This window comes from Panthera tigris, chromosome X, assembly GCF_018350195.1.
Source record: "Panthera tigris isolate Pti1 chromosome X, P.tigris_Pti1_mat1.1, whole genome shotgun sequence".
Classification (NCBI taxonomy): domain Eukaryota; kingdom Metazoa; phylum Chordata; class Mammalia; order Carnivora; family Felidae; genus Panthera; species Panthera tigris.
The window spans coordinates 17,822,265-17,837,031 of record NC_056677.1 but is presented as its reverse complement, the minus strand read 5'-3'; positions in this window follow the sequence as shown (position 1 = coordinate 17,837,031).

Sequence of the window (14,767 nt, the reverse complement as noted above, 5' to 3'; positions counted from 1 at the left end):
CGTGGGGCTCAAACTCATAACTCTGAGATCAAGAATCACATGCTCTTCTGACTAAGCCAGCCAGCCCCGCCCCTTTATTTTTATTTTATTTTATTTTATTTTATTTTATTTTATTTTATTTTATTTTTTAAAGTTTATTTACTTTGAGAGAGAGAGAGAGAGAGAGAGAGAGTGAGAGAGCAAATGGGGAAAGAGCAGAGAGAGTGGGAGAGAGAATCCCAAGCAGGCTTTGCACTGTCAGCACAGAGCCTGACGTGGGGCTTGAACTCATGAACCGTGAGATCATGACCTTAGCCAAAGCTGGACGCTTAACTGACTGAATCACCCAGGTGCCCCGTGCCTCCCCTTCTTAAAGTCTATTATTTTTTAGAAGGCAAGTATCATTTTTTAACCATTTTTATTTTTTAATGTTTATTTATTTATTTTGAGAGAGAGAGCAAAAGCAGGGGAGGGGCAGATAGGGGGAGAGAGAATACTAAGTGCAATGTGGAGCCTGACATGGGGGGTCGATCTCATGAACTGTGAGATCATGACCTGAGCCAAAACCAAGAGTCAGACACTTAACCAACTGAGCCACCCAAGCACCTGTAGAAGGCAAGTATCATTTTAAATGCATAGTAAGGAAAATACTTCAAGGCCAAAATCAGAGCTAGACCTATAGTTTCATATGGTAAGCAGCTGCTGACACTGTTTCCCCCAGAAGAGGAAGACAGAACTCCTACCTTTGCAACCAAGTTGGTTTTAACAACTTTTCAGGTCCAGAGAAAAGGGTCTGGGACCAGACAAAATGGGGAACTAGAACTAAGAACCTTGTATAAACTTGGGACTCTGAGAGGGCCACAGTGGAGTAGAAAGCAAAGCCATCCGTCAGCTGAGGTAGAAAACAAAGAAGCTTGTCTACCCTTGTCTGAGCTTTGAGTGGGGGTGGGGGTGGAGAATACACATACCCCACCCCCCAGGCACACACATATGTACTTACAAATATATCCATGGGAATAAATAATCATCGACTTTCCTCAGGGTAGTTTTCAGTCTGAATTTATATTCTATGGTCTGACAGCCCCAAACTAGGAAATTAGTTTAAGAAATAGTTGCAGACTGGAACATTTTCAGGGCTCTTGGAAATAGCAAATGCAGGACTTCTCATGAGGGGCACAATCAAGTGAGACAAAACCATGATTGTAGGGGACTGTGGAAGTAAGTTAAGCAGAGACCAGGTGTTCCTGGGGTGCTGAATGGCTGAGACAAGATGGACTGTCTAACCTTAGGCAATCACCCTGCTCCCTGCGTAGTGACTGCCTTCTCCAAGTGCCACTACTCTAAGGGTTCAAAGGTGTACCCCTAGTCTGAGAATTTGCTCAATAGGGTGAGAGTGAACAGGTGACTCTTTTGCCACCCTATCCCTAGCATATAATATAGTTAGAACCTTGTGTAAGAACTTGCATATAGGGAGTACTCCCTCTTGCTGCTTCCCTTGCACTCTGGAGTTGACCCAGATTAGGGGCTGGCCTTCAGCCATTACCTGTAGATATGAGGTCAAGCAGCCAGTACCTCCATGGGAATATCAGTTCATAGGCCAAAATAACCAGACATCTAAGGAGTACAGATACCTCAAAAGAGAAGCAACAATTTATGCTGGAAATCATGTACCAATTGTAGCAGAAATACTAATAAGCCAATCAAGGGTTTTTAGTAAATATGAAAGGACTTCCCGTTCCAGTTAGAATGTAGAAAGTTGCAAGATACTGCCATTCCCACCCTATCAGGTGATTCTAAAGCAACTGCCTATTGAAAGCTGCTAGTCTGTTCCAGTAAACTGTAGAGCAGTAAATGCATGGGTAAATGTAGACAGGCTAAGTTTGACAAGAATGGTGATCTATGGTGATATTATTTACATGCTTATGCTTACATTTTATTCAGTACCATGCAATTTTATCTTGCAACTGCTTAGTCAATTAGGGGTAAGTTGGAGGAGATGTAAGGGTGAATACATCACTAACAGAATTATTTATTAATTTGTGGTTCATTTGGAAGACTAAAGATTGTTCAAACAGACAGCTGTGACATTTTCCCTAATGCTTTGTCATGGAGGTAAAACCCCAAATGAAAATCAGTGTGTCAGCACTGTAGTACTACAATTGGCTTTATAAGAAGAGCCATCCAAATTTTAATTTATTTAGCATTAATACTTCACTTGCAGATTGTTTTTAAAAACTGCATTGGCCTATTTAACCTTTCTGGATTTAAACATTCCACGTGGGAGAGCTACATGGCTTTGAGGTAGGGAATTGTCTTGAAAAGCTTTTTGGAAACCCAAGTGTCAATCAAAAACAAGAACTGGTCAGTAATGGAGCCATAGAAAAAAGCAGGGTGCGCTAGGTAAACATGGGTAGTGCCTTTCTGTGCACTGTCCTAGGGAGAGAAGCGTCAACAAATATCCAAAATGCCTGATACCTCAAATGCTGAAATTATGTCAGGCTAATAAAACCTGATTTCATTGTGGGGAAAAGATAGTCTCTTCACTAAAGGGTGCTGGGAAAACTGGGTGGCTACATGTAAAAGAATGAAACTAGACCACTTATTAAAACCACACACAAAAATAAGCTCAAAATTAAGACCTAAATGTGAGACCTGAAACCATATAAATCCTAGAAGAAAACACAGGAAGGGGACACCTGTCTGGCTAAGTTAGTAAAGCATATGACTCTTGATCTTGGGGTCGTGAGTTTGAGCCCCATGGTGAGTGCAGAGATTACTTACATTTTTTAAATCTTTAAATATTTAAAAATATGTTTTATTTATTTTGAGAGAGAGTGCGTGCATGTGAGCAGAGGGAGGGGCAGAGAGAGAGGGAGAGAGAGAATTCCAAGCAGGCTCCACACTGTCAGCACAGAGCCTAACACAGGGCTCAAACCCACGAACTGTGAGATCAGGACCTGAGCTGAAATCAAGAGCAGGACACCCAACTGACCAAGCCATTGAGGTGACCCTTTTTAAAATCTTTAAAAAAAAAAAAAAAGAAAAGAAAACACAGGTAGTAATTTCTTTGACATCGGCCATAGCAACATTTTTCTAGATATGTCTCCTAAGGTAAGAGAAATAAAAGCAAAAATAAATTACTGGGACTACATCAAAATAAAAAGCATTAAAAAGCTTTTGCACAGTAAAGGAAATCATCAACAAAACAAAACAACGTACTGAATGGGAGGAGATATTTCCAAATGATATATCTGATAAGGGTTTAATATCCAAAATATATAAAGAATTTATATAACTCAAACCAGAAACAAACAAACAAACCAAAACCACACAACCAAACAATGTGATTAAAAATGGAGGACCTGAACAGACATTTTTCCAAAGATGACATCCAGATGGCCAATAGACACTTGAAAAGATACTCAACATCACTCATCATCAGGGAAATACAAGTCAAAACCATGATGAGATACCACCTCACACCTGTCAGAATGGCTAAAATTAACAACATAAGAAACAACAGGTGTTGGTGAGGATGCGGAGAAATTGGAACCCTCTTGTACTGTTGGTGGGAATGCAAACTGGTGCAACCACTGTAGAAAACAGTATGGAGATTCCTCAAAAAGTTAAAAATGGAACTATCCTGTGATCCAGCAATTGCACTAGGAGGTATTTACCCAAAGGATACAAAAATACAGATTTAAAGGGGTACATGCACCTCAGTGTTCATAGCAGCATTGTCAACAATAGCCAACCTATGGAAAGAGCCCAAATGTCCATCAACTAATGAAAGGATAAAGAGTGATTGTTTCCAGTGATGTGTCTAGTAAGAAGTTGCTGCCTACGTTCCTTCTTCTCTAGGATTTTGATGGTTTCCTGTCTCATGTAGGTATTTCATCCATTTTGAATTTATTTTTGTGTATGGTGTAAGAAAGTGATCCAGTTTCATTCTTCTGCATGTTGCCATCCAGTTTTCCCAACACCATTTGTTGAAGTGACCGTTTTTTTTTCCATTGGATATTCTTTTCTGCTTTGTCAAAGATGAGTTGGCCATATAGTTGTGGGTCATTTCTGGGTTTTCTGTTCTGTTCCATTGATCTATGTGTCTGTTTTTGTGCCAGGACCATACTGTCTTGATGACTATAGCTTTATAATATAGCTTGAAGTCTGGAATTGTGATGCCTCCAGCTTTGCTTTTCTTTTTCAGGATTTCTTTGGCTATTTGGGGTCTTTTGTGGTTCCATACCAACTTTAGGATTGTTTGTTCTAGCTCTGTGAAAAATGCTGGTGGTATTTTGATAGGGATTGCATTGTACGTGTAGATTGCTTTGGCTAGTATAGACATTTTAACAATGTTTGTTCTTCCAATCCATGAGAATGGAATGTATTTCCATTTCTTTGTGCCCTCCTTAATTTCTTTCTTACGTGTTCTAGAGTTTTCAGAGCACAGATCTTCTGCCTCTTTGGTTAGGTTTATTCCTAGGGATCCTATGTTTTTTGGTGCAATTGTAAATGGGATCAATTCCTTGATTTCTCTTTCTGCTGCTTCATTATTGGTGTATAGAAATGCAAGAGATTTCTGTACATTGATTTTGTATCCTGTGACTTTGTTGAATTTGTGTATCCAGTTCTAGCATTTTTTTTGGTGAGTCTTTTGGGTTTTCTATATAGACTATCATGTCATCTTTGAATACTGAAAGTTTTATTTCTTCCTTGCTGGTTTGAATGCCTTTTATTTCTTTTTGTCGTCTGATTGCTGAAGCTAAGACTTCCAGTTCTATATTAAATAACAACACTGAGAGTGGTCATCCCTGTCTTCTTCCTGACTGTAGAGGAAAAGCTCTCAGTTTTTCCCCATTGAGGATGATGCTAGCTGTGGGTCTTTTGTATATGGCCTTTATCCCTACTTTGTTGACGGTTTTTATCAAGAATGGATGCTGTACTTTTTCAAATGCTTCTTCTGCATCTATTGAGAGGATCATATGGTTCTTATCCTTTCTTTTTTTCATGTGGTGTATCATGTTGATTGATTTGTAAATACTGAACCACTCTTGCAGCCCAGGAATAAGTCCCACTTGATCATGGTAAATGATTCTTTTAATGTATTGTTGGGTTGAATTTGCTAGTCTCTTGTTGAGAATTTCTGCCTCCCATGTTCACCAGGGAGATTGGCCTGTAATTCTCCTTTTTTTTAGTGAGGTCTTTGTCTGGTTTTGGAGTCATAGTAATGCTGGCCTCGTAGAAAGGGTTTGGAAGTTTTCCTTCCATTTCTATTTTTTTTGGTACAGTTGGAGAAGAACAGATATTAACTCTTCTTTTTTTTAAAAAAAATTTATGTATTTTGAGAGAGAGATAGCCTGCGTGCGTGTGTGTGCATGCATGTGCCTGAGTGGGGGAGGAGCAGAGAGAGAGAGGGAGAGAGAGAGAATCCTAAGCAGCCTCTGCCCTGTCAGTGTACAGTCCAATGCGGCTCAATATCACTAACAGTGAGGTCATTACCTGAACCAAAATCAAGTGTTGGTTGCTAGGGGTGCCAGAGTGGCTCAGGCAGTTGAGCATCCAACACTTGATTTTGGCTTAGGTCATGATCTCACAGTTTGGTTTGTGGGTTCAAACCTCACATTGGGCTCCATACTGACCGTGTGGAGTCTGTTTGGAATTCTCTCTCTTTCCTTTTCTCTCTGTTCCTTCCTCGTTTGCACTCCCTTTCAATCAATCAATCAGTCAACCGATCTTAAAAAAAAAAAAAAAAAAAAAAAAGACGCTTAACTGACCGAGGCACCCAGGTGTCCTGGTTATCAGTTCTTATTTTTTTAAAAATGTTTATTTTTGAGAAAGAGACAGAGTGTGAGCAGGGGAGGGGCAGAGAGAGGGAGACATGGAGTCAGAAGCAGGCTCCAGGCTCTGAGCTGTCAGCATAAAGCCTGATGAAGGGCTTGAACCCACAAACCAAGAGATCATGACCTGAGCCAAAGTCGGAGGCTTAACCTCCTGAGCCACCCAGGTGCCCCTCAATTCTTCTTTAAATGTTAGTAGAATTCCCTTGGGAAGCCATCTGGTCCTGGACTTTTGTTTGTTGGGAGATTTTTGATTACTGATTCAACTTCTTTGCTGATTATGGTTCTGTTAAAATTTTCTATTCCTGTTTCAATGTGGGTAGTTTATATGTTTCTAGGAATTTGTCCATTTCTTCCAGATTGCCCAGTTTATTGGCAAATAACTTTTCATAAAATTCTCTTATAATTGTTTGTAATTTCGTGCTGTTGGTTGTGATCTTTCCTCTCTCATTTGTGATTTTTTTTTTTGAGTCCTTTCTCTATAACATGAAGGAAGTGAAGAACTGGGAGCAACAATCCAATCAACCTCACTTTCCTTTGACTTTTGGGTCCAGTTGTAAATGCTTCACAATCTGTTTTCTTACTTTTCCATCTTCTTCTCTTGCAGCTTCTCCACTTCTCTCACTGCATTCTCCTCAGTCTTTTGATGATCAGGGGATGATCAGGTGCAATAATAGGGCATGATGTATCTCACTTGCAAGGCTTCATCCATGCTACTGCCTTCTCCTGATGGCACTCTTCTGTCTCTCTTTCTCACCCCTACCTCCCTGCTCCCACTCACCACAGGGGATTCACCTCTCCTGGCTGCCAGTGTAAATGGTACCTCCTGTAGGATGAACTAGTTACTCCTTGCCTGCATTGCCAAAGCTCCAGCACTTGATTTTATCAGAACCTTTACCACAAGACATTGCTTTTTCTTATGTAATTGACTGTGTCCCATGATTGACTAGGACCTTCACGAGGTTGGAAACTGTAACTATATCATGAACCTGTCCCCAGCAACTAATACACTTAGCGCCTTGCATATAGTAAGTAGTCATTTTGTTTTTAGTCAACGAATGTATACCTAAGTGAGAACAAACAACTGAGAATACAATTTGGCTTGAGGGTCTGCTCAAAGTAATTTATTCTGAAAAGTCTAAGGTATACGTATTGTCCAAAAGACTCAAGGTAATGAAATGTGTATATGGCATTTTCATTTTTTCAAATTCGTCTCTGGTCTCTGCTGCTTATTTTCATTACACAAATCTCCCCTTTGTTAGACTTTTGCCATCTACATACTAAATTGCAAGGCAGCCTATAGGTGACTCTACTAGTTTGAAGAAAGACTTTGTCCTGTGGCTGTAATAAAAAGATAGAACTGGGCTGATAATGTTTGCAACAGTTCAAAGGATGCAGCCAGAATATTGATCAGCTCTTGTGGCCGACTGTATGCCAAGGGACAAAGCATCTTCCCTAGGAGGGAATGGTGGGATCTGCCTTTTTAAGATACACTGCTCTAAGTTATTTGTTTAGAGCCAGAAGACTAATTCTTAATTGATGCATTTCTGAGTGAAGAGACCCAGATGTTACATGCTAATTTTCTCTTTTAGAGTGTGTCAATTTATGCAATTCTGGCTTGAGGGCTGGGAGAGTAGATCAGTCACACCTGACTACCTGCTCTACATGAAAATATGTGCACTAATGCTTTGTCTCTGGAATTGGAGGAAGAAAATTTCATTAAGGACAGGAGCTATTCCTAGTCCCCAATGAAGGGCAAAGAGGCCAATTAAGGATCTGAAAGTGATTGGCTGGTGGGTGTTGGGTGTACATAGGGAGGATGGTGGAAGTCATGGAAGACCCAAATCTTCCAGGTCCCAGCATATGGGTTTGTTTACTTCGAGAGGTGATTGCCAGCTGAGGTCTGTGTTCTTGCAGCTCATTTCAAATTCTGATGATAGAGAAATTATTCCTTTTTCTGATGATGAGAAATCTGATCCAAGTCGCATAGGCTTAGAAATGTCTATGTTAGTAATTTGCTAAATTTAAGGATATAGGATTTCACAATTAGATTCTCATTTAAGAAAAACCGTCTTGCTTATTTAGAGAATTAGTATTTTATTAGTCAAAATGGATTTGCTTCTGAGGTTTAAACTACTTGGATTCATTTCAGGCAAATGTTTTCTAAGGGCTGAGTTCTTAAATTGAAAGAGATACATAAGCCAACATAATAACATATTTAATGAGCTGCATGAATGCCTTGAAAAATCCCATCCTGGCCAAACAGTAGAACAGAAATCATAACCAAAGCTGCCAAATAGTTTCCCCCAAAGGGCCCAAATCATCCTAGGTTACAGTACAGACCCATGCATTTATTTATTTTTTCTATTTTCTGAATTTCTTCTTATATAAAGCTTGGTCCTTTATAAATGTAGCATGATTTTTTTTCTTAGCTAATTTAAGGGTATGACTGGCAACACTGAATTGTTTCCCAGATGAGATCAGTAATCTCTTTGGAAGAGTGGGTTCGTGTGTGTTTGGGAGCAGTAGGAGGTGGTTATAAAGAGACTGTGGAAACACTTCACATGTCCAAGCAGAGATGTGGAGAACTCTAGATTGTATGATTAATCTTTTCCAAAACATCTCCCATCCTTTGTCTTGTGACACTTTATCTCCCAATTATTTCAAAAGTTGTCATGAAATTCTCAGGGCAGCTGCTTGAACTTCACAGTGGCCTTGGAGACTTCCCCTCTTCCCAGTTCATTATTCACAGGACAGTGAACCTCTCAAAGTGCAGGTGGGAATTGTTTTAGTGGCCAGAGAGAGGAGCCCAGCAGGATAGGGCCTGGGTGAGGAGTGGAAGTGAGGGAGAAATGGCTGAGGCTAGAGGGAGGGGCTGTTCCTGGATCTGGAGGACTGGAAGATTGTGGATTACAAGGTGAAGAAATGGCTTCTCAATGTACACATTTCCAGGGTTCCAGGAAGAGGCCCCGGGAGAACTTTCACAGATGGATGATCTGCTGACCATGGTTCTCTGACTCACCTAAATCTGACCTCCTTGGGGTTCTCTCATGGGTATTGCTGCTACCACCACCAAGAACTGTTAGAGTTCTTGTAAAGGAACCTGAACCAGTGTGACTGTTCAGTCATCATCAGGGCTTTTGGTTACTATAAGGAAATACTTAGTGATCAGAGACAGATGAGAGTTATAGATCTCCTCCCCCACAACCAGGTGAATATCACTGTAAAAGCAAACCTAATTTTGCTAAACATACAAGTACTTAGAGTGAACAGTCACCAAACAGACAAATTGTTACTGTGAGTTCAGTGACCTCACTCTCGGTTCCTTAGGCATTCTGACAAGCACCTGGTCCCAAATGTTTAACCCAAGGCAGACCCAGCACTGTTCTGAAGACAGATGACCAGGCCTTTTAATGAGATCAGGCCCCACTGTCCTTTTTGAAAGGAGCGGACACCAGATCAAATAGAATGGTGTATGTACACGTTAGGCAGCTCGGTTTAGTAGATTCTTATTTTCTTATTTATGTAAGAGTCATGAGGCTCATATAGTCTTTCTGACCCCTCATATACCTCCAACACCACTCATTTCAGCAATGAGCAATTATTTCTAACATCTGTTGAGTTAATATAAAAGCCCTAGGGAATATTCAGATTCACATAGCTACCCTGGAATGTGGTTCACTGATGAGAGCCCTTCAGGGTTCACTAACTGCCCCTGGGGTGTAGATTAAAGTACATTTTCATTCCTGTAGCAATTCCTGTACTCCACCCCCCCCGCCACTAATCTCCATAAATGATATTATAAACATCATTCATGGAAATAAAATAACTCAATAAAACCCCTGCCACTCACAGTAAAGCAGAGTGCAGGTTATTAAGCCATTGTTCCTCAATTCCATGCTTTTTGTGATGCTGGGGTGGGGGACTCTGCAAACATTTGTTTTGCCAGCTGTCCCTGCTAGGCTCTGCTGTAGGGGCGCTGGAGAGAGACTGCTCCTTCCTGTGGCCAGCATGAGCGAGCAACTACACTCCACACTTTGTCAACAGTGGCATCTTCCCATGCTTCTGAGGAACCAGCCATCCCAGCACCCTCCACCCCTCCAGTCTGAGTCCCAGCTCCATGGGACCTCTCCTCTGGGCCTGTAGACTCTGGGAACTGACTTCTTCCCTTTGTTTCTTCAGCCGGCTATTTCTTGCAGTTAATTGTGTTTGTGTTACCTCATTGTTCCCATTTTATGTTTCCAGGTCTCCAGTAACCTGCTTTACTAAATCCCTGTATTAAATTACTCTATAAAATAACTAGTTTGGGCTCTGCTTTCCAGATTGGATCCTAAATGATATAGTCAAGGGTCTAAATATAAGAGCAGGAGTAGCAAAAAAATTCTAGGAGCTTTGCAAAGAAAATTTCAAACCAAAAGGTTTACAAGGAAAGGACTAATAGAATATGACTATCTTTGGATAGCCCAAGATTTGAAATGTCAGTATGGTAGGGCTATATCAGATAAGTAGAAGATTTTACAAAATCTAGTTATCACAGTGATCTGACAGCATGTATTGGGGAAGTGGGCACTGAGTGCCTGGGAGTAGTAGACAGTGTGCTAGCTAGTCTCCAAAGATGGCCCCGATAATATCTTCCCCCCTGCCTTTACACACATGCCACTCTCTACATCAGGGTAGAGCTTCTTTTCCCTCCCTGTGAATTTGGGCTTGCCTTGAGACGGGCTTCATGCTGACATTCTGGGAATTCTGAGTCCAGTCATTCATAGAACTACCAGCTTATGCTTCTTCCTCTTGCATTGTGCATTCCTGACACAGTTCCTCCCATAACCCGGTCACCATGGTATGAGAAGCTTGAGCCACATGGCAAGGCCACATAAAGGAGAACTGAGGTACAGTGGTCAATAGCCCCAGTTGACATCCCTGCAAACAACCAGAATTTGCTGCCAGCCATGTGAGTATGCCATCCTGAATGTTCCAGTTCAGCTAGGCCCCAGATGACTACAATCCTAGCTGATGTCATGTGGAGTAGGAGAATCACCCAGCTGAGCTCAGTCAATCAAGGGACTGGTGAAAAAGAAGTAAATGGTTGTTTAAGCCCCTAGGTTTATGGAGTATGTTGTATGCAACAAGAGAGAACCAAAATAGACAGGAAGCCCAGTTCCCAGATACTGGGAGGCTAAGATCACTGATAGGAAACCTGGAGACATGGTTACTAAGGTTGATCAAACCCAACCTGCAGTATTAAGGCAGCACAGAAGGGTGAACATTTGATTATATCAGCTGCTACCAGAATTTAGGGAAGGGCCTCAAATCCTTTGAGAGGCTGCTTGGGGGATGGAAGACGAAGCACATGGACAGAGCAAAAGGAGACAACACAGGTACTGGCAAAATTGCCTACAGAAGGATGGATGAGAATTCCTGGAGTGAGTGAAGACAGGAGAAAGGAGAAGAAGAAATACAGAGTGAGTGAGGAAGCAAGGCCCAGGGTGGACATGAAGCTGAGAGCAAGAGTGGGCAAGGCATTGGGCATTGGGCCATAGGCTGAGTTCATGAGAAATTCCTGGCAGTGAGCAGGTGGATAACTTTGAGAACAAGGTCATACAGTAGTCAGTATTTACTATAAACTTAGGCCTTTTTGGAATGTTTTCTGTTGAAACTGATGTGGAAATGAGACCACAGTCTCAAAAGTTTTTGAAATAGCAACACCTGACATTTACTAAAAATACTCATGTAAGGAGAAAGGAGGAGAGCACCTACAAGCCAGAGTCACGTGTCACTTTGCCTCGGTTCTCAATACATCAGCTCTACCACTTCCCTTATTTATGTGTGTGTCCAAGACAATGCCCCTACCCTTCCAGCAACTGTGTTGGGATCCACAGGGAATGGAGACTCTTGTATTCATAAAAAATTTATGCAATTTTGAAAAGCAATTCAAGTACACATTTTGAAAAGGGAGTCAAAGTAAACAGAATGAGCGTTCACTGGGGAAAAGATTCAGGTGACTAAAAAAAGAAAGAGAATTGCAGCGATGTCTTTTTGGCTCTGTTGATAGAGCATGTGACTCTTGATCTGGGGTTATTAGTTCGAGCCCCACATTGGGGCATAGAGATTGCTTAAAATGTAAAATCTTAAAAAAAAGAGAACTGCAGTATTCACTAAGAACCAAGAGATTTAACGTTGAGGGAATGAAGCATTAAGGATCTATTTTGTTTGTTGGGTTTTTAACTGTTGGGACATGTAACATAGAGTTCTTTTGCTTTGGGGGTAGCTAATTTCCCTCAACTAGATGAAGGAAAAGGCCTTTCTCACCTGGACAGAGATGAGATGACAGAATAGGGAGAAATGTATGAGTGAGACTCCGCAAGACCTAGACTTTCTACTAAGAAGAAGTCAGGAAGTCATGAGCTCCTAGCTATTTGCAGACATTTGGGGACAGCATTGAATTTTGCACAAGATTTGGGGAAGCTTGAGCTGAGCTCCTTCAAATCCAAAGAACAGACCCAGGTGATAATCAGAAGAGAGTTCCAAGAGGGAATTAGACCCTGGTACATTTGCATCCATTGTATGTAATGAATTAACTTCTTTCGTGTACATCTAGAATGGTACTTGTTCTTAGTTCTCCTTGGGAGAATTGAGAACAGATCACATGAATCATTTTCTGTGTTCTGGGGTTCAGAAATGGACTCCCAGTTGGGACATCAGGCTTTTTATAGCCCAAATAAGGTACCTTCTGATAGAGTCAGAAAAGTTTAGAGTTTTTAGAGAAAAACTCTGGCAGAGTACTGAAGGCTCTGGCTGGTAAAAGGATCCCTATTTTAGCAATCAGGAACCTCAAGTCTCCAAGCTGGAAGCTACCTTGAGCCTTGAGAGTTATGGAATTCAGTCTCCTTATTTTCCTAATTGTAAAATGAAGCTCAGAGGGGTGAAGTGAGTTGTCCAAGGTCAAGAGTTTGTTAGGCAGCAGAGCTGGAAGGGGAACCCCATTTTTTGACTCTAAGCTTAGGGGTCTTCTGAGATATTTCATGTACTTGTGGCAGATTGTATTACTGTTCCCCCAAATAGTCCCTTTTTTTCTTTCTCTTCAGTACCCCTTCCCTGTGGCTCATGATTTCTCTTTTCCTTCTGCCTCAACAGTCTGCGTGAATATGGCAAGGAGCAGAGCTGTGCTAGACATCTGGTGTGAGTGAGCAATATTTTTTGCTGGTTGTAAGCCACTGAGTTTTGGAGCTGTTTGTTACCACAGGCTAACTTAGCTATTCTGACTATTGCAGTTTTCTTCTGCCTTGTAAGCAGGCTGTCTTGCAAGTGAGGGAATGTATTATCCACTGGTCAGCCTGAAAACTGCCTTTCTCCTGAAAGCTATTAATTTAGAATGCTGCTACAAATTCGTTTCCTCTGAGTCTGGGTTGCCTGAGCAACATGGATAACTGGAACATAGATCTAATCAACCTGGATAACTGGAACATAAGAGCCAAGAGTTTAGTCAAGACAGTGATGTTGAGGCCTTCCCTGATTATCCCTTCCTCCACTAGAGAGAAAGCAAGAGAGAGATGTGGGAGAGTGAGGGGAAGGGGGCCAAGCCAAGAAAAGGGGCTGCAGACAGGCAAAATTTCCTGACCTTCATACATTTGCTTAGGGCCAATCCTAAGAGTTAGCTCTGTAACTGACCCTTAGAAGGTTCTTACTTGGTACCATTCCATGTGGCCGACCCTCTCACAAGAAGATCCCTAATCAGAGGCAGAAGGAACTTTTAAGATGGTGGCTTTTGGACTGTATCCTAAATATTAAATTTCAGTTTCCACTTTAGCAGTGCAAAACAAAGTCCTCATTCTATATAGCTTATTTTTTCATAACCAATGTTTAAATGAAGAGGCTGAATTAGGGTATTCATTGGTGATTATTTCTCACATTATGTCATTAATGTCACCCATCGTGTAATTAAAGTGAATCAGCTTAAGGTGAGGTAATGGTGGCTCCAGAAGTAGATGATGTCATTAGGGAGTCACACTTTGGTTGAAAATATTATATACTTGCCCTATAATTAACACATTATCTAGAAGCAAATCCCAAACACCCGATTTAGGTGAAATATTATTTTTGAGCATTTAGAATTTTGGTATTCCCTTCAACAGAGGCCGAGTTACCTAAAGGTTCTGCCAAAGTCAGAGGGTGATTGACTTTCATCATTGCAACCCCCAAACCCAAGGTCATGAAACAGTCTGCATATTTTAACTCAAATTTTATATATTTTATAAAGTTGTGAGTGCCCTTTAAAAAGGAGCCCTGGAGGAAATCTGTATATATAAACAAACCTTTTTAAAATGAATTTTACATTTGGTACTTCATGGATAAAAAAAGTCACAAAGCAATTAAAACAGGAGCAAGCTTTGTGTTTCAAATATTGTTACCTCATGACTCTGGCAGTTAAGACAAAAGCAATTTCATGTCAGCATTAGGCAGGCAGCCATAAAATCTCTTTGAAGTAACTGCATGAGAAACAAGATGTTTTGTTTATGTATCATAAAAAGTTCACAAAGACTCTATTATGTGGGAATGTTAAGTATAACCCAAGTGACAACTACATTCTAACAGAGGCTGTGTCTGATCTTGCCTGGCCCAGAGTAGCCTAGCTACAGAGACTGCTCTTTACACAAATATTTGGATTAGATACTCTCCATTTAGGTTTCTTGTTTTCTTTTTTAAGTTTATTTATTTATTTATTTATTTGTTTATTTATTTATTTATTTTGAGAGACAGTGCACGAGCAGGAGAGGGACAGAGAGAGGGAGAGAGGGAGAATCCCAAGCAGGCTCCATGCTGTCAGCACAGAACTCGACACAGGGCTCGAATTCACAAACTGTGAGATCATGACCTGAGCCAAAATCAAGAGCTGGACGCTTAAACTGAGCCACCCAGGCACCCCCACTTAGGTTTCTCACTAACACAGTGTG